The sequence below is a fragment of the Pongo pygmaeus genome, chromosome 16 (genome assembly GCF_028885625.2).
Source record: "Pongo pygmaeus isolate AG05252 chromosome 16, NHGRI_mPonPyg2-v2.0_pri, whole genome shotgun sequence".
In the NCBI taxonomy this organism is placed as follows: domain Eukaryota; kingdom Metazoa; phylum Chordata; class Mammalia; order Primates; family Hominidae; genus Pongo; species Pongo pygmaeus.
Window position 1 is genome coordinate 71,616,519 of NC_072389.2, and position 20,789 is coordinate 71,637,307.

General features: G+C 51.0%; 1 protein-coding gene across 1 annotated transcript in view; it reads right to left on the reverse strand.

Annotated features, from left to right (window-relative positions):
* MEGF11 (multiple EGF like domains 11) overlaps nt 1-16,363 on the reverse strand; it is a 284,797-nt gene extending 268,434 nt beyond the window's left edge. Inside the window, exons 1-3 of the mRNA XM_063652702.1 lie at nt 16,288-16,363; nt 14,979-15,898; nt 14,515-14,844 (exon numbers count right to left, since the gene is read on the reverse strand). The gene's annotated coding sequence lies outside the window, so the exon portion shown is untranslated. The remainder of the gene's footprint in view (nt 1-14,514; nt 14,845-14,978; nt 15,899-16,287) is intronic.
* Nucleotides 16,364-20,789: the final 4,426 nt, after the last annotated feature.

Consider the following 20,789-nt stretch of genomic DNA (forward strand, 5'->3'; position numbering starts at 1 on the left):
AATTATGCCACTGATAGAAATACACCATCCACTTAGCAGGTTTAGAGCCCAGTGGGGAGGTTCACCTGAGACACTCCTGACGATGGCCACACCAGGGCTTCCCAGCCCCACCAGACCTCACTGGAGCATCACTCAGCACTGGGCTCTTCAGAAGCAGCAAGTGGCCTTGGGCCTAGAAGAACGCCCATCCCATTGCTCCCTGGAAGCAGTGCCTGCTGGACCCCTCGAGCTGTCCATTAACAGCATCTGGCTAATTAAAGCGAGATGCTACATTTCACTCCTTGACTGAGTCAGAGCTGTGGCGGGAGCCTGGGAGAAGCAGCCCCCACATCCCAGCCGGCTCCCCCCTTTCATGTGGCTCTGGGGAGACAAAGCTTCTCTGATCCCTTTGAAAGCTATGGTCCCACCAGCCCCCGAGCAGGGAGCCAGGCCACCCAGGGGAGAACAGCAGTTCAAAGCCAGCCTGGCGGGCATGGTGGGGTCCAGTTGGGATCAGGAATAATTAGGGCATTCCAGACCATAAGAATCAATAACATAATTAACAAATATTGTGCTATTCCTCAGAATCTTGCTACGAATTATGCTGTCTTTGATCATACAACGTTCCCTGACTGTTAATGACATGTAATATTAATTACTGGAGAAAGGGAATTACTCAGAATGAAGACTTCCTTGGAGAATAATTAATATTCTTTGAGGAGTCACAGAGCCTGGGAGGGGGGCTTTTTCCCCCAATTGTGATGACATTAACTGCAGTAAGCCCACCCTCCTTGTCCATGGGCAAGCAGACCTATCCCTTAAAGAAAGGGTGACTTACACATAGTAGGCATGTTAGAAAGACTTAATAGCGGAAGGAAGGAAGGAAGGAAGGAAGGAAAGGGTTCACCTGGGAATCTGTGAGAATTTTAGCATATGAGGGCAAGAACAGTCTTTGAATCATTATCTAGTCCAACCACCTCTTTTTTCAAATGGGGAAACTGAGGTCTAAAGAGAGGAAAGATCACACCACTGCACTCCAGCCTGGGCAATAGAGCAATGCCCTGTCTTAAAAAAGAGAGAGAGAGAGAGAGAGAAAAGAATTTTCCAAGGCCACACCCCTTGTCAGTGACTAAGGGTGAAAACTCAGGTCTCAGACAATCATCCCATCCCCTTGCCACCACGATCACCCTGCTGAGCTCTGTAGAAGGTGAGAAGGATTCAAGGGGCAAGGAAGGAATGTCAAGGGACAAGGGCTGGGGAGGTCCCCCTTTTGCCTCTCAATGCATTCAGAATATTTCAGGAGTATTCCACCTCCCACCTTTGACCTACTTGGAATTCCCTGAGTAGGAGAGGAGTGTCCTGACCAGCTGAGACACCCTCTAACCCTAACCCTAAAACACAGGCTGCATGCGGAAAGCCATAAAGCCCTGACCAAAGTCCCCAGAAATGTCTCCTGCCCCTCAGGCTCCTCCCTAGACCAGAAGGGAGGACAGAGCAAAGAGAGGACCAACACAACCTTCTTCCTCGGCACCCACAAACGATCCCTGCCTTCTCCCTGAGCCACGTGGGGCTGAGCCACCTCGGGGGGAATTTAGACAGTGCACCCGAGGGAAGGTGGGGATGAGGGAGAGAACCCTGAGTGTGGGGTTGGGACACTGGCTCCAAGTCCTACTCTGTCACCAGTCACGCACAGATCCCTCCCCATCTCTGGGCCTGGGTTTCTTAATCTGTCAAGGAAGCTCACCATACCAGACAATCCCTACATCTCCTTCCAGGCTGATAGCCCTAGATTCTGAAATGGTAGGAGAAATCCCAGTCTCCTGATCTTCTAAGGAGTCCTCAGTTTCCCTTCCTGCTTCCTAGAGCAGACTTCTCCCAGGAAGAACAGGTCATTAGCTCTGGTTGACTCTTGTTTCCAGCAGACAAGAGCTCCCAGTACCTGTGGGAGGGTCATCCCCAGGGAGCCCCAGACCCACTTCCCCCTTCTTCCTGGGAGTCAGAAACAAGGTCCCAGCTCCATTCACAGCAAGACAGACCGCGGACCCTGGGAGGGTAGGATAAGAAGGGGAGCAGGGCTGGCTGCCTCCCCACCCCGCTGCTGCCCAGATGCTCTTCATCAGTGCCTGGCTCCCAGCCTGAAAGCAATCACAGGCATTGAGTGGCACAATGGCCTGCCACGGGGTGGGGGCAGGGTGTGCAGGCAGATGCAGCAGCACCACCCCTCACCCCTCCCACCTGCCCAGCTCCAGGTTCCAAGGCCCCAGCCTCAGCGCCTCTCCTCCTACTTCCTGGGTTTTCATTCCAGGAGCTCTAGCACCACCTTGCCCACTTGCTCCTCCAGTTCCCAGCCCCTCATGGGCACTGCCAGCTTCCCCAGGAAACATGGGCCTGTCACCAGGGATGGAGAGGTAGTGTCTCGGTGTCCCCACTTATGAATATGAACCCACTTTGGTCTCAAGTCTCACCTTTCCCTCAATGCATCCCTAGTGCCCTCAGAGGGTAGGAAGGGCAAGAAAGAGGGTCCCTGATTTTCTGAGACAAAGATAAAGGGTGTGAGCAGCTCATGAAGGAACTGGGCATGGATCCCAGACTCCCCCCTCCTCCTCGCCCTTCCTCTCACTGATTCAGGACTTTGCGGTGTAAGTCACCTCTCTGCATCACCTTCTAGGCAGATAAAACAGAAATTATCCTGCAACTCGCTTATCCAGAAGCATGGGCTGACCCTTGATATCTGACCCCTGATATCTGAAAGACCTTGCCAGGGGTCCCATGGGCAGGACAGGGTTTGTCCCCTGAAACCTTCATCCCTTGGCCCAGTGACCATGCTTCTCTCTGGACCATTATGTGGATGAGATCTCCGTGGAGAGAAGCACTGGTCTGAAACCTCCCCTTCCTTGACAGGAGAATGCAGAGCAAGGGGCACATTCCGCCATGAGACTCTCCCCCTGCTGTCCTCCCACTGTGGCCTGTGGATGCACACGGCCGGATGGCAGTGGGTGGCCAGCACGCTTCCTGAGGCCAGCCTGCCCAATTGGCAGTGGTGACCCAGAGCCCAGGACCGGGCATGGGAGGGTATCCAGGCTGAAGGAGGCTGCCCCTCCCCACCGAAGCCCCCACCTGCTCACGTGCAGCCCTCCAGGGCCTTGCGTGTACCACCATGCCAGTCCCGCCTTGACAGCCCTCTCCTCTGCCCTCTGCTCCTTCCTTTCTCCTCCAGGACCCTGTTCCAACACCCCAGCCCCCACCTTCTGTCCCCCAATGGAGAGCCTCTAATGGACACACCATCCTTCCACACTCAGTCCTTTTTGCTTCCCACCCAGACTCTAAACTTCTCACAAAGCGCCCTGGTTTCTGCGGCTCCCACACCCCACAGCACTAACAGAGCTCACTTGGAGCCAAACAGGTGATCAATAAAAGCTCTTTAGTGGATGGGCTGGTCCCATCTCAAGGTAAGCTCTCCATGGCTTACCCAATGCCCATGAAAGAAAGCAGTTCTGGGCCGGGCGCGGTGGCTCACACCTGTAATCCCAGCACTTTGGGAGGCCGAGGCGGGAGGATCACGAGGTCAGGAGATCAAGACCATCCCGGCCAACATGGTGAAATCCCGTCTCTACTAAAAATACAAAAATTAGCCGGGTGTGGTGGCGTTCAACTGTAGTCCCAGCTACTCGGGAGGCTGAGACAGGAGAATTGCTTGAACCAGGGAGGCAGAGGTTGCAGTGAGCTGAGATCATGCCACTGCACTCCAGCCTGGGCAACAGAATGAGACTCCATCTCAAAAAAAAAAAAAAAAAAAAAAAAGAGAAAGAACAGAAAAGAAAAGAAAGCAGATCTGACTCACGATGTGATCCAAAGAAGCACTTCCTGCTCCCTTTGGCCCTCATACCTGACACCCAGGTGTGCCCAGGCATAGAGGAGTCACTTCTTAGCAGGAGGCACCCAGAGCATGGCGAGTCATAGGGTCTGTGGCTTTAGAATCAGGAGCTTGGGTCCAGCTCTGGGTCTGTCTTCCCACTCTACTCCATGGGCACTCTGCTGCTTCTCTGAGCCTCAGTCATCTTACCTGGCAGGGAGGCAGACAGGGTCACAGGGGCTTGTGCACATTAAGCACCTGGGCAACAGTGGGCCCTCCCCAAATGCAGCTCCCCTCATCCCCCCACTGGCTGGCTCTGGGTTCCAATCTGGGCCCTGGTGACGGGTATCAACAGCTACAGGGGGGCACTGCACAGCTCCCCAAGGATGGCCACCCCTGCAGCTGGGCTGCCACCAGCCCCTCAGTGGTCTGCTTCTCCAAAGACAGGCAAAAACAAAGAAACAAAAACCCTTCTCTGACACCCGCCAATCAGCAGCTTTGTGTGAGACAGGCAGCCCAGCAGTGCCAGCAGGTGTGGCTGGAGTAAATGATAGTGTAACCCTTGCTACCCGAAACAACAACATCATAACTGTCAGAGCAATTTTCCACATCAGTAGTTTAACACCTGAACTGTTGCTGCACTCCTTTCTCCCTCCCCACCCTCGTGCTTGCTCGCCCACACTCCATTCTGCTGCACTGAAGTCGGCCCAGCTCTCAGCCATCTCTTCTGGGATCTGCAGCAAACAGTACTTGCCCCGCAAGAGCCAAGGGGCTGCAAAATTAATCAGCACATGGGCTCTTCGGAGCAGAGAGGGAAGGAAAAACCCAGGGGCTCAAATACCCAACCCAGCATCTGTCAACATCTGGGTTATAAATAATCCAGGGATTTAACAGTGATTCCAACATTAGATGCCTTCAACACCCTGTCATAAAGATGCAGTTATTAACTTTTATTTACTGGGATTGTATTTATTTTCCTAGAATGAGAGGCAAAGTGCTGGAGGGACGTGCAAGACAGAGACACTTCTAAAATGCCGTCTGTCTGTTGGAGACCTGCCAGAGAAAGATGCACACAACTGGGTGGTAGTCAAAATCTTTAACAACTAGGGAGGCAGAGGAACCAACCAGCCACCCTCCTGTTGGGCCAGGAGGTAACCCTTTCAGTTGATGAACCTTGGTGGGGTCTCAGTGGGGGAAGGGAAGGGCCCAGGTGGCAGGGAGGCAGCTATATTCCAACCAATATGCAAGTGTTTCAATATTTGCACAACCTTCACACACGCGCCTTCCTACCCTAGTTTCTCTAGCAGGTTTTCTCCAAGGAATCATCAAGCTCTCTGACAGCCAACAAGATTCCCTTCAGGGGAAACCGAAGGCCAAATTAGAATCACAGAGTCAGGATGTCAGAGTTGGAAGTGATCATATTCAGATGCTGTTGGCCAAGTCTTCAGTTGACAAATGTGGAAACTGAGGCTGCTCAAGGTCACCATGTGACTTATGAGCAGGGCCCGAATGAGACCCTGGCCCCTGACTTCCTGGTCAGTTCTCGCTGCCCTGGCTCTGTGCCTCAGTGTTGCAAGGTCACCCCCTGTGCAGTAATCGGGTGGGTTGGGAGACACGCATGGTGATGCCCCCCCACCCCCCACTATGGGGTAAGGGCTCAGAGGCAAGACAGGAGGGAGAGCCCTCGGCTGTAGAATTTGCCTCAGAGTGAGGGCGGGGAGAGTGGGGAAGGAAAGAGGCTGGGTGGACCCTAAGACACCGGGTTATTTGAGCCTGGGAAGAAAACACCCCAAATTTAGGATGTGATGCAAACAGAGGTGAAGGGGTCAGGTAGGCATTCCCTTGCTGACTTCTTCCAGTCTCCTGGCCTTAAATAGCTTCTATTTTACAGGGACCACTCCCAGACTTATCATTCAGGTTGGGCTTTGTCCAGAGCTCCAGACTCATGTTTCCAGCGTCCTACTCAATCTCTCCACGTGGAAGTCTAATAGAAACCTCGATTTAACATGACCCAAACCTGATCTCCCCCGTAAGCCTGTCCCTCTTTCAACTTCTCCAATTTCAGTGACTCGGGCCAAGAAACTTAGCCTTGATTTTTCTCTTTATCTCACCTCCCTCATCCCAACCCTCAGGAAATTCTGTCAGCTCAACCTTGAAGATGGAGCCTGAGTCTGTGTTCTTCTTCCCCACTCCACTGTTTGCAGCCCGCTCCTGGCCACATCAGCTCTCACCTGGATTAGAGTAATCGCTTACTCATGGGTCTTGTTTCCACCCTTGCCCCTGAGTCTGTGCTCACTTTCACAGTGAGCACAGCTTTTCCAGGCATGTGGTGGGAGCGGGTGATGGTCCTCAAGTGGCACAGACCCACTGACCCACCAGCCTTGGATTTGCTGCTTCCCATCTGGGACCCTGTGGGGAAGCTGCTGAGTCGGTCTTCAGGGAAGGAAATATGGATAAATCAAAGGGTCTTGATGGCCACACCTGCACTTGGGGACATATCTGATCCCCTCAGCCAATGTGGCCTGGAGTCCCAAAGTCTCCAGGTTGGAAGGAGGGTCAGAGTCCCCTGAACCAACTTCTGGCCCAGCACATGGGTCCTCTCACAGCAGCTTGGAAGTGAACGTCCAGGCATGGCCCACACACCTGCACTCCTGGGATCTCCTCTACCCCTGGCTGGTTCTGATAGCTCCCACCACCTTTTCACACCTTGGTTCTACTGTACTCCATGGAACATTCATGATTAAACATCAGTCCCCCTTCTCACCAGCATGGCCTCCACAGAGAGCTCCAAATTTCAGAATTAAAGCCACCAGCACCTGGTGGGTCATCGGTCCCACTTGACCCCTCCAGGGAGCCTCACCTTGCATGTCCCAGGCCTGTTCTTAAAGACAGCCACAGCTGGGGATCAAGTGGTGGCCCTGTGCTTGGCCACCACTCCCTGTGTCAGGACACAGCAGAGCCCAGCCCCGAAGAGGAGGGAGAAGATGCTGCTCTCTGAGTCAAGGCTCCCGCCAGCCCCTGGGTTTGGAGCCTTCTTTCCTCTGTGGCTGTGCACCCTGTCTGTGTCCCCTTCCAGTTCCTTCTGCCTTCGTTAACCAGGGCTAGAGACTAAAGCAGGCAATTCAAGTCCTCCCTAGTCTGGTGAACTCACAGCTGCACCATCTCTGGGTAGACCTATACCACCTCTGGGTGGTGTCTAAGATGAGAGGACTTTATCGTCACAGTCCAATTCCCTCTGTACTGAAAGAACAGAGCAAGGCAAGAGGAAATGATCTGCCCCAGGTCACAGAGCCAGGAAGAACCCCCTAAACCCCAACCTGTCCCTTCCCACAGGCCTTGGAACCCTGAGTCAGGTGCCTCCAGTATGAGCAGCCACCTTCACTGACCATGCTTTGTAGGGAAGCCCAGACTCAACCAGACCCCCACTCCTCCTAAACCCTTGAGGCTTATGATTCACCAGTTGTGGAAATGGGACCAACGCCTTACTCACAGGTTTTAGAGGAGAATAAACGGGACTGGAGACGTGCCAGCAGCTAACAGCTCCTGGATCAGAACATACGTGGTATTGACAACCCCGCATGGACAGCAGCACCTAGGCCACGTCTAGTGACATCTCCACGGGCAAACGCAGCCAGCCTCCCCCCTCGCTCCCAAGGGAGCCATTCCACCCATGCTCTGCTTTCCTGATCACAGCTAGCAGGATGCTATTCATCCTTTGATAAGAAAACAAATCAGCTCTGTTCTAATTAGTCAAAGTGAGCAAGGGAGTGCGAGGTCCTGACCTGCCATCATCCCACACACCCCATGTCACGGCAGCTACAAAATCCCACCCCTGGATCACAACAATCCCATTGCTAATCACACAGGAATCACTCTGGGGGTGGAGAGAAGGGCACCTACTATGTGCAAGGCTTTGTGCCAGGTATTCTCTTTAGTCCCACAGCAGCCCTGGGTCCAGAATCTCCTGCTATCTTCGTCCCTGTTTCCTGCACTAATGTCACTAAGAGGGGACATTGTTAGAAGCATTTAAGCAGGACTCCCAGCCCCCTAGCACCTGTCCTGCAGACGCCTGACAGAGGAAGATAAATATATTTATAATATGAAGCAAAGGGAATAACAAAGAGTGTATATAGTTGTCTGTGACAAAGCTGACAAGCCAAAGCCAGCAGCTTTAATCAGTTCCCAGCTGAGCCCAGGAAATCTACAGGAGCACAGCTCTGACCTTTTGGGCCGATTTCTAAAGGGAAGGTTAAAGTTTTGCTGCAAAGTGTTTTTTTTTAATTTTAAATGAAAGAGGGGTGTAAGGTTGAATATATGTGCCAACCTCTGAGGTGGTAATAGGAACACAGGCACAGGATTTTATTTTAAATTAATCCATGAATGCACCTCCCACTGTTGCCCCTTGAAATGTTTTGTTCTCCGGGTGAGACATAGCTTTTCCCATTTGTCGGATGAAACGTTCACTTGCGTGAATGACTTGCAAATGGGCTGAAAATGTATGTGGCTGCAGATTCCCAGATTCATTTTTGATAATTAAAAAAACTGCTGGAAAAGGGACTAAATGTTTAAAATCATTTTCACCCCTCTAGCCAGAAGCACTGCTGGGGACACCTGCAAATCCTGAGCTGGCATCACCCACAGGAATTCCTCTTTCTGTGTGCAGAGTGGACAGTCAGGAGCTTCATGTGGAAAGCTAATGCAATTTGGTTTAACAGTAGTTAACCATTTAAAAATTCTGCTATTCAAAAGGAAGGCTTCACCAGATCACAACCCCCTCTTCCCATCAAATGGAACTGTGTGGACTCAGCCTCAGCACAACTTCCTCAGAGGCTGCCTGCTCTGCCCCTTGGGCTGGGAACAGTGCTGGTGGTGCCAGGTCCTGGAAATGCCTGCTTGCCTTAGGCACAGACAGCCCTCTGCACCTCTCCAGGGTCCCAAACCTGGCTGCACATCAGAATCATCTGGGGTTGCATGGAGGATCCAGGGTTCCTGGGCCCCCACTCAGCCCCACTGATGGGAATCTCCAAGCATGGGGCCCAGGAAGCAGGATTTTTGAAAGCTTCTCCAGAATCCTAATGAGTAGCCAGGCTGGGGAAGCATAGGCTTCATCAGTCCCGACACGGTAAACAGTGGAAAAATCACTGGCTCTCAAATATCCCCTTCACCTTTGGGTACCTGAAACCTCCCCCTTCCAAGGCCTGTTTCCATAGCATCCACATGAACCCACATTTTAAAACAGGCCAGAAGACCAGCATCCAGTCTCCACTTAATATCTCAAAGTCCTCCATGCAGTAGCTTCCAAACTCTGTGTCTTTAGACAAGCTGAAATTGCACCACTTTTAAAATGTCTTTACTCTTAAAGGGACAACATTTTAAGCTGTTGTTTACACCTATGTCTCAATGAGGTTCTAATTTTTGCTTTGACAGTTGATCTTCCTCTAGATCTTCCACATACCTGAACTTAGCTTGAGTAATAATGATTCTAAGTCTGTCAGGTTTACACGATGTTTTCACAACCATGATCTCATTTGATTTCAAACAATTGTCTCACAGTTGTTGCTGCCTCCACTTTCTAGATGAGAAAACTGAGGATCAGGGAGTTTAAGAAATTTGCTTGAAGTCCATGCAGTAGAACTCACGCTGCGGGGGCCAGTGGCTTAGGGCTCTTTCCACAGCAAGGAGCGTTTCTCCCCTGAGGCATGAACCTGCCCGCTATACCTCAGCCCAGTGGCTGCAGACCTCTGCTTGAACATCTCCAGTGATGGGGAGCTCACCACTTCCTATTCTCAGGTAGTGGGAGACTGTGTTATACAGGCAGAGAGCTCAGGATAGCCTTAGCTCTGAGGAGGTGGGGATGGGGGCATTGGGGGCTGGTGAATTAGTGACTCACACAATGCCCAGAGGGCCTTGTCTTCCACTTGATGGCGAGCGTCCGGCTGTGGTGGCACCCACTGTGCCCATCTTGAAATATTTTCCTTCCCATCCTCTACTGCAGACCTGTACCCAGGAGCCACAGAGGCCAGGGAAAGACCAAGAACCTCCAGAAATCAATGACCCATTCCTAGTCCTGGGGTCTAGGGCTGTTTAAGATGCTTGGAATCCAACGTTTTATACATTGGAGAGGAAATCCTTTGAGGCTTTTCAGCACCCTGACTTGGCCCACAATAGTGGTCACTCTAGGCACACCCTCTGCACAACCCAGACCATCATTCCCAGACACAGAAGGACACTCAGTGACCTACAGTGTGTGGGAGGATGGGAAAGGCAAGATTCAGGCATGAGCATTGGTGCTAGAGGGGCCACAATGGCACTTACTTCAGACCATGAGGATAGAGCTGGGGCCCGGAGACATGATCTTGGTGCAGTGGTACCTTCTGGGGACCTTTTGGGGAAGGGGGATGCTGAGGAGCTGGGAGAGAGCCCTGGTGGGAAGGATGGCCAGGACCTCACGCCTGGGCTGGATTCTCGAAGTGTTAATTGAGGGAGACCAGTGAGGCCCTAGAAGAGGGTGCAGCGGTCATCACAACACACATGAGCTCTCTGTGGACAAGGCGAGTTGGAGTAACCATGATTCTTCTAGATTAGGAAAATGAAGGAAACAGCATAAGAGATCTTCTGAAAGGTTTTGATGTCTCTTATGATGTGGTCATTCGCTCTCCCCATTTTTCTCTGCTAAGGGAACTCCAATTTGTCCATGTGATAGATGGAGACCCTTTCACCCCAGGAGCCAGCACCAGCCCCAAAGGCTGAGTTAAGATTGGAAAGCTCATCCTCCTTGGGTAGCCATGGTGTAAGGATGGGCCCATGTTCCTGTTCTGGGAGGGAGAAGTAGGCTAGAAAGGGCTTTATTTCCTAAACAAAAGGACAAAGCCTCCCGAGGAAAAGCCCTCTCTCTCTCTCCCACCACTTTCTGCCTAGAACGTGGATGTGATACCTGAGGGTGCAGCAGCCACCTTGTGATCATGAGGTAACAAGCCAACATGCAAAGTACAGGAGAGTTAAAGGAGACAAATGGCCTAGTTCCCCAGTGACACCATGGAACCACTTCACCAGCATCAGACGCTCAACCTTCAGATATCTTGCCATAGGAGAAATAAATAGTCCTATTCATTTAAAATAATCTAGTTGGTAGGTTTTACTTTTCCTGACTTGCAGCTGAACTCTGTGCTGATATCACATCCATGAGGGTAAGGTAGAGTATAATTTCTAATGTCATTCATTCATGCATTCAATAAGCATTTATTGAGTGCCTACTATATGCCAGGCACTGTTCTAGGCCCTAAGGGGACACACACACACACACACACACACACACACACACACACACACACACACACCCTTGCCCTTGGAATTTATTTCTGCCCTTCTGCTCTATTCTACTGGGGAGGAAGAGGTGATTAAGAACACAAATAAGTAAATGATGTATCTGTTATGTGGTGATAAGTGCTAAGGTGAAAAATAAAACTGGGAAGGGAATCCAGTAGGCCAGAGCTAGAAGCAGGATGGCAGCTTAAACAGAGTGGCCTGGAAGACTTTGCTGAGAAGCTGAAATCTGAGCACAAGTAGGTGAGGGAGAAGCCACGCAGGGATCGGGGAGGAGTGCCCAGGTGCAGGGAAGAGAAGTCTAGGTGTGCCCACGAGGACAGCAAAGCCACCCTGGAGGCAGGCCCGTGGCTCGTGACATGAGGTCACAGCCTTAGCCCTCAGCCCTAGGTTCTTCAACTTTTTCTCAAAGACTGGGACAAACACCTAAAGTATAAGCTCACAAGATCCTTGAATACGTGAAGTCAGATGGGATCAGATGAGGATCTCAGAAAATCTTCACAGGCCAGAGCAATGCACTGAGTGGGAGGAGATGAAACATAATAGCGATAAATGTAAGGGGCTGTGATTCTCATCCAAGGGATCAACAGCACAGCAAAGACAGGCAGCCACACGGGTGAAGAAAGAAGCTCAGGAGTGCTCTCTGGCAGGAAACCAGCAGAAGGATGTGTTCACTTGAGAAGCTGGTCACATAATCTCCACTTTTTTTTTTCAGACAGGGTCTTGCTCTGTTACCCAGTCTGGAGTGCAGTGGGGTGATCTCAGCTCACTGCAGTCTCAACATCCCAGGTTCAAGAGATCCTCCCACCTCAGCCCCTTAAGTGGCTGGGACTACAGGCGTGTACCACCATGCCTGGCTAAATTTTTTTGTTTGTTTGTTTTTTGTGGAGACAGGGTTTCACCATGTTGTCCAGGCTGGTCTCAAACTCCTGAGCTCAGGCAATCTGCCCTCCTTGGCCTCCCAAAGTGCTGGGATTACAGTCATGAGCCACTGCGCCCACCCACCACCGACTTCTTAATGAATGTGATTTAAGTGAGGATGAGCAGTCAGAGGGACAAACACTCATTCTTGTGCTTCTAGGCACTCAGTGAGCACCTACCATGTGCCAACCATGGTTCTGGGAAAACAGAAGTGCCCTCACGGAGCAGCAAGCCAGCAGTTACACCACCAGTGGCTTTCAAGTCTTTGAAAACAACCCACAATAAAAAGTATGCTTTGCATCATGACCCACTACCCACAAATACATGTGTGCATATACACGCGGAACTGAAACAAAAGCTCCACAAAGCAATATTTACCTTTACTACAAAGGAGCCAATCTAATATTTTCTATTTTTCTGAGATGAGTTGAGGCCCACGGAATTGATCCTATGACACACTTGCTGCCAGCGACATGAAAAACACTGAACCATATGTGATAAGGGCCACCATATGGGACAAACAAGTGCTGGGGAGCAAAGACGGGATCAGGGTCAACCACCCTGAGAAGTAAGGTTCAGGCTGAGCCCAGAAGAGGGGCTTGGGGACAACCAGGCAATTTTTAAAAAGAGAGTGGCCCGATGGCAGTGATGGTCATGAAACAACGTGAATGTGCTTACTGCCACCAAACTGTACACTTAAAAATGGCTCCAATGTTAAATTTTATGTGATGTATATTTTACCACAATATAAACATTATTTTGACTTGTAGAAAGAGAGAATGGCCAACAATTTAAATGCCTTTAAATAGAGTAGTGTTGTGTTGCTTTAGGAATATTATGCAGCACTGTAAAATAAGAAACTTCCCACAACAAAAACGACGTTATGCCAAGCACAAGATGCTAGAGACAAAATAGTGCTTACTGTATGATTCCATTGGGACAAGTTCAAGAACAGGCAAAAGTAATCTACGGTGATAGAAAAAAAAAAAAAAAACAATAGTTACCTCTGGGAGGGGAGAGGGCATTGATGCGAAAGGCATGAAGTAGCCTTCTAGGATGATAAAAATGTCCTGTATCTTGGTCTAGGTGGGGCCACACAGGCATATCCATCTGTAAAGATTCCTCGGGCTGTACACTTAAGACTTGTACACTTTACTGCTTATCAGTTGTACTTCAACAGGAAAGGAAAAGTAAAAAAATATTTTTTCGAGGAAAAGAAATGAGAGAAAAAAAAGAAATCTAATTGAATCACTTCTCAGGTGGAGGTTAAGTTCAAAAGTCATCTCGAAAGGGTAACATTGCATATAGTCAAAATCACTCTGGTAAATCTCCTAAATCACCCACAGAGATTTGTATATGTAGGTATATTCGATCCCGCAACATACTGCTCATATACCCTGAAGTTTGAAATCCACCAGATTCAACCAAAGCCTAGAACAAAGAGAACATGGAGACCCAGATGCTGAGGCCTGCAACCCCCAATGTCTACAGTTACCGCCACACCCATGTTGGGAAACAGAGGGCAGAGGGGGAATCTGGAGCTCCTGTCCACCCATCCAGGCTCGCCCCATCCTGCTTTAATATTCAGCCACCACAACATGTTTTGTTCTATAGAATTGATTTGTGAGAATTAAATGAGCTGGCTTCTGAAGCTAGCAGAGAAGTTGCACATAACCATTACTCTATCTTTAGGCTCCTTCTATTTGGCTCCAAGGAGAATAAATAAGATGGAAACCCTAGGAAGGCCGATTTCAGCTTGGGAGAAGAAAGGGCTTGTGAACTGAAGTGGAGGAGCGCTCCAGTGATGGACTGGGCAGGTAGATAGTGAGTTCTCCATCAGCAGAGGGAAGGCACGGGCTGAAAATCTGTCTCACCAGGTGACCTTTATAGGTCCTTTCCCGCCTGGAAGCTCTGAGCTGGCCAACTGTCCTGGCTCCCCATCCTGGGCATGTCCCCTCAGCTCACAGCTGCCTTGACAATGAGACGTGGAGCTGGCTAGAGGAACCTGCCAGAAACTCCAAGCGGCTGTCCTAATAGAGGATTGTTCTGCCACCCCTGAGGATTTACAGCCTCCCTCCTGAGTCATAGGAAGGCGGGCGGAGCCTATAAAAATGATCCGTCCTGGCTGTGCAGTGCATGGGGCATCAGTCAGTGAGAGCCTGGCCACTGGAGCAGAGTGAAGATCAGTCCGCTGGGCCTCACCTATAAATCCTCCCCACATGCACCGGAGGCACAGATGCGTCATATTCGAGAAGAGCTTGTGCCATCATTTTAATTCCAGCGATGTGGGTGGAGGGCCAGAGAGAATCACGAAGAAGCAGGCCTAAATGTAGCTGTCCTCTGAACTCACCTCTCACCCAAGCCACCAAACCTCCCTCCTTCCAGTCCCATCCCTAAGCAAATGGTGTTGAGTGGGCAGATGAGAAAAGGTTGTCTACCTGGGGGCAGGGCTGTTGGATTTCCAGGGGTGGAGTGGGGTGGAGGTCCAGTGTGGCCTGAACAAAGCTAAACCAGAGGTGGAGCCATCACACCTGTTTCTGGAGGCTGGAAGTGCACCCCTTTCCTCCATCTTCTATTAGTGGCAGGGAGGTCTGATGGCAGAAGTTCGACGGATGGACAGAGAAGGGCCACGCTGCCCTGGAATCAGAATTGTTGCACTGCACAGCTTGGAGTGCTTTTCACCTCATCACTGTGCCAGTGGAGTTGTGCAGTACACAGCCTGGATTGCTGCACGTGAGGGGCCTGCTGGATCTGTATCACAGGTCTTTCTTCTTGAGAAGAGGGCAGTGGAGAGAATATTAAACCAAGAGTTAGGAGACCTGGGCCCAAGTTCTAGCTTCATCCCTGGCTTGCCATGGACCCTGGGCAAGTGCATTACTTCTCTGAGCTTTATTTTCCTCACCTGTAAAATAGGGACAATAATCCTGTCCCACTGGACCTTTCTCACCAGGTCTGGCATGTCTCCTGTGGGCCTCATGGAGTTTTGGACAGAGGACAGCTTCTTCTACATATGAGCCCTCCAGGATCCACTCAGACCCCAATCCCAGTTCTTGGCCAGCCTTTAAAAATTACCATGCTACCTTTCTGGAGGCCACTCCCTTCTGGGACAGAACCTACTAGAGCTGACAGGATTTATAGCCATGCATAAGGTGCCCCATAATTTCTGAACTAAAAAGCAGTACATTTGTCTGACAACCAGAGAACATTTGAAATTGGAACTGTCCCAGAAACCCAGGGCCATCTGTTTGCCAGTTCCAGGCAGGTGACTGCAGCTACTAACAGCTGTCCCCACCAGGGTGGGGGCTCAGGGACAGGAGGTGCAACTGAGCACAGGCAAACTTCAGTGGCAGGACTGCCGGCAACTGGCTGGGAGACTCCCGGACAGCAGGTTGCCCTCTCTGAGCACAGCCGGGCTCATCTCTCAAACTAGGGCAACCCCTATGACCAACCCCTCACAGCACGTTAGAAACAGTATTTTCCAAAAGTTCACAATTTTTCAGGAATCTGGGCTTAGCTGCTGAGGGAAATAAACCAGAAGTGAGGTGGGACGGCACAGGGGCCTGGACTCAGCATCTGGCAGGCACGGGTTTGAATCCTACTTCCACCACCCCAAAACCCCATGACCCTGGGCAAACCATAAACCTCCCCAAGCATCAGGTCTGTCATCTGGGAAATGGAGGTGAAGCCACGGACTCGCAGGGTTGGTGCAGAGTGGAGAGAGTACACGTGAAGTCCCTGATATACGGCAGGTGTCCACAGGGCAGCTGACCTTGTCAAAAAGCTTCAGACCATTTTACTCAGGAGAGTAGGGGCCCTGGGGAACTAGTCACCACCACCAGCACAGAAGAGACAAAGGAACATCTTTTTTAAAACCTCTCTTGGTCCTTCTCTTTCCCCCTTCCTCTCTCATTACCTCTGCCCTGCCCCAGCTCTCGCCCGGTGTCTTCTGGCCCCTCCTGATCCCTGGGGAGCCCCTCTTGGGCCTCGCCTCCCTCTGCCCTCTCTCAGTCTCTTCTTCTCTCCTCTATTTCCTATCTTTTTTCCTCTCCCTCATTTCTCCTGTCTCCCAGGCAGGTGGGGGACTTATAAGGAAAAGGCAGGAAGAATGGCTCCAAGCTCCCTTCAGAGGCCCCCATGACAGGAAAGGAAGTGAAGACCAAAGGCAGGGTCTCCCTCCGTCCCCTCTCCCAGTCCTGCCAGGCCAGAGACACCTTGCCCAGGCTCAGCTCTGCTCAGGAACGGAGGTGGACTCCTGCACCCAGGACAGATCGTGCCCGCAGCAAAACTGCTCCAGGTGCCAGGTAGCCCTGCTGGTGGCAGGGTGGCTGAGCTCTGAAGAGCAGGAGGAGGATGTCACAAAGCCCCTCCAGCTGTACACATATCCCCCACTCCCTGGGTGATCTCATCCATCCCTGGGCTTTAAATGTCATCAGACGGTGCCCATAGTTACATCAGCAGGGCCCTCACCCCTGAGCTCCAGATCCATATCACCAACCGCCTACTTGACATCTTCCCTGGGACGGCTGGTAGCTTCTCAAACTAAACAGGAACAAAATGGAACTCTGTGCCCCCTTGCTGTCCCCGCCCAGCGTTTGCCGCCGTGGGGAGCTCACCACCATTCATACTGATGCTGGACTCACACTGATTCCTCTCTCTTTCCCAAATCCCCACATCCAGTCCATCAGCAAATCCTGCTGGCTCTGCCTCCAACATGCATCCAGAATCCCATCGCTGCTCAGACCCTGATCTATGCACCAGCATCTGTCACCCCAGGAGCACCCCCACTGGCCTCCTGCTTCCCCTCTTCCAGTCTACCCTCTACTCAGCAGCCAGGGAGAGCTTTAAAAATATAAATCAGATCACACTGCTCCACTGCTTAACACCTCCCAGTGTCTTCCATTCACAACCGGGATAAACACAAACTCCTCACTAGGCCCAAGGACCAAAGGCCCTTCATGATCTGGTTCGTGTCCTCCCTGGCTGCATCTCCTTGTTCCCTTTGCTCCAGCCTGATGGTCCTCCTGTCTGTTCTTCCAGCAAGCTCATTCCCAGCTCATGGCCTCTGATGTACTTCCTTTCTGCTTGGAAAGCTCTCTTCCCAGATCTGCCTCTGGCTGGCTCCTCCTTGTCATTCAAGTAATCATCTCTGAAATGCTCTCTCTGACCCTGTCTACACTCACTTTGGCATCCCAGGCCCTGGCATGCCACCTGGCACACAGCAATCCTGGATAAATAAATATCTTCTAAATAAAAGTACAAGTGAATGAAGGTTTCGATTCTTACAGCTACAGGGTGGAAAACACAGCAGACTCAAGCCAAACTGCCCCTCAGGATGTGCCTTTCAGGTTCCCTGCTCCTATCCTTCCTCCCCTGGACACATTCAGCTTGGTCATGGCCCGTGAGGTCACAGTTGATGCAGAGTTCCAAGGGGCATCCTCTCTCCTCACCTGAATGCTGACTTACAGCCCTGCCTATCACAGCCACATGGCTCCAGTGGGCAGAGCCACCATGAAGCTGGGCATCTTGATAAAGGCAAACAGCCCCAGGGTGATGGACCATGGCTCCCACCCTGGGGGTAAAGAAAGAAAGTACCCAAGCCCAGCGCCAGCCAGGGCAGAAGAGGTTGTGCCCCAAGACAACCCAGAGGGAGACTCCATCCTACTCTCATGAGGTTTCAGAAACCCTTGGTCCACATGCCCTTCTGCTGCTTCATTTTTACACAGCTAAAGAAGGCCCATGGATGGCTGGGCATGGTGGCTCACGCCTATAATCCCAGCATTTTGGGAGGCCGTGGCGGGTGGATCACCTGAGGTTGGAAGTTTGAGACCAGCCTGACCAACATGGAGAAACTCCATCTCTACTAAAAATACAAAAACAATTAGCCGGGCATGGTGGCACCGGCCTGTAATCCCAGCTACTGGGGAGGCTGAGGCAGGAGAATCGCTTGAACCCGGGAGGCAGAGATTGCGGTGAGCCTAGATCGCTCCATTGCACTCCAGCATGGGCAACGAGAGCGAAACTCCGTCTCAAACAAACAAACAAAAAAGAAGGCCCATGGATAGAGAGAAGAAATGTGAAATCTGTCTGAGGTTACATAGCTAGGAACTGGAGCTGAAATCTCCATCTACAGCCCTAACTTCCAGGCAGGTCAAACTGCACTGATCTGCTCAAAACACGGGTAAGTTTTAACCACACTGGTGCCTCTCAGACTTTGTGAGGCCAGGGGGAAGGGGCAGCAGCTCTGACGAGGCCATCACTGGCCTAGCCTCAGGGGATGTAGCCTTTCCCCCCTGAACCCCTGCTGGGCAGGCAGCATTCTGCAGCAGCCTCCAAGATGGGCCTCCTGCATTCCCCTAGGCCAGGCTCCTCCCAGCAGCCAGAGGGAGCTTCAGAAAACCCACATCTGATCCTATCAACCCTTGCTTATGCACTCTTCCGCCCATCAAACCAAAATGCTCACGGTGCATTCCAGGCCTGCCAGCTCCTACCTGATGGAGCAACCTCACCTCCAGCTCATCTTCCCCTTGCTCACCACATTCCAGCCACCGTGGCCTTCTCAGCCTTCAACTTCCTATGTGGGCTTTACACATGTAGTTCTCTCTCCCTGGAATGTTTTTGCCTTAACTCCCTTGCCTTGGTAAGTGCTGCCTCTCCTTCAGACTGCACCAAATGGTTATTCCTCTGATGCCCTCCAGCCCCTGCCCAACTATCAGGCCTGCCCGCTGGACACTGTGTGACCCTCTCCTCTGCAGAACACCCACAGTTGTGTGTGGTTATGAGATCAGTGATGATCCACTCCTGCACCATCCAGCATGGTGGCCACTGGCCACATACGGTTACTGAGCACTTGATGTAAATGGAAGTTACTGAGCACTTACAGCTCAGTGACTTGCAGATGGGGCAGATGGAAAACACCTGGGGAGGGAAGCCACCAGTCCAAATTGAGATGTGCTGTTTCAAATATCTCATTAATTTCATATATAGGCCACATGTTGAAGTAATAATCTGATACCATTTTGGATATAACTGGTTAAAGAAGATACATTATTAAAATAAGGCTGGGTTTGGTGGCTCACGCCTGCAATTCTGGCACTTTGGGAGGCCCAGGTGGGCGGATCACCTGAGGTCAGGAGTTCAACATGATGACCTGAGATCAGCCTGGCCAACATGGTGAAATCTCGTCTCTACTAAAAATACAAAATTTAGCTGGGCATGGTGGCGCATGCCTGTAATCCCAGCTACTTGGGAGGCTGAGGCAGGAGAATCGCTTGAACCCAGGAGGTGGAGGTTGCAGTGAGCCAGGATCGTGCCATTGCACTCCAGCCTGGGTGACAGAGTGAGACTCCAACTCAAAAAATAAAATAAAAAATAAAATAAAATAAAATAAAAGTCACCTGTTTCTTTTTACTTTTTTAAAGTGGCTGCTGGAATATTTAAAATTCCACATGTACTCGCATGTGGGGCTAGCACTTTATTTCTGTTAGACTGCACTATGTGGTCGATGCTGCCTCCATCACCCCAGGCCTCTTCTGTTCAGCACCATGTGGTCTCACGGAGGTGCACAGACCGCAGCGTCCTGCCTGACGCAGCCACTCAGTACACATTCGCTGAAGGATTAAACGCCAGGCTGCCCAATCTGATTTCAGAAGGGAAAATGATGCAAATGAGCCACCTGATCTCCCTGGCTTCAGCCCCCAGCCTCTGACCCTCCACCGTCTGCCCAACAAAGGCCCAGGCCCAGATGTCTAGACTCGAGAGGCTTGGCCGGGACCAGCAGAGCCAAATGTGCAGGAAAAGGACAGTCCTGACACTCAGTGAGGGAGAACAGAGTCAGTTTCTCTCTCTGTCTCTAAAATATCATTTCTCATGGTTTGGAATGAAACCCATTATTCCCAATTAACCTGCCATGAACCCACGTACTTGCTGGCTTGCCCATAATTATTCATTCATAATAATAGCTAAAGTAAATTCTGGCTGTCTGACATCTCCTTTGGGAAAACTTTCAAAGATGCCACGTCCTTGGTTCCTTATCTAAAGCTTCCCGGCCCCATTTTGTTTCATTTTCCTTTTTTTCAGCTAATCCTTGTGAAGAAGGCATCGCAGACCAGGATAGCTCCTTCTTGACCCCGGGTGGTTGGGTGAGACGGCCAGCGCTGCTGGGTTCCTTCTTACCCACAGGCGGAGCAGGAGCTCCACGGCAGCCGGACCAGCCTGGCAGGTAACACACACACAGTTTGTACAACTGGCCGGTCCTTCTCCAAGCTCCCTTCACTCTGCCATCCCAGGAACTGGGCCCCATGAGTGCACAGAAACTGTGCGTAAAGTGTCCTTCTGCACAATTTATTTTGGGGTGTTAAATGTAATTTACTAAGAGACCGTCTGCCAAAAAAAAAAAAAAAAAATCCAGAAGGAAACCTAACTTGTCATTTTAAATTAAGTGTAGCTTCTTTTGTTCATCTTTCTACTTAAAAGGCTGCACTAAAGACAGAGTAACCTCTTCCCTATAATCACAATAATAATAGCAGCAGGAAGAAGGTCTGAGTCAGAACCTGGGTGCATGTTAGGAGAGATGGGGCAGATGGAGAGCACCTGTGGAGGCCAGGTGTGCCTCCTTCCTGACACCGCTCAGGCTGCTGGGGGTGTTTCCAGAGAGGAGAGCTCTTCTGGACATTTTGCGTTTTGCAGAAGAGATTGGCTAAGCAGGTGGTGGGTA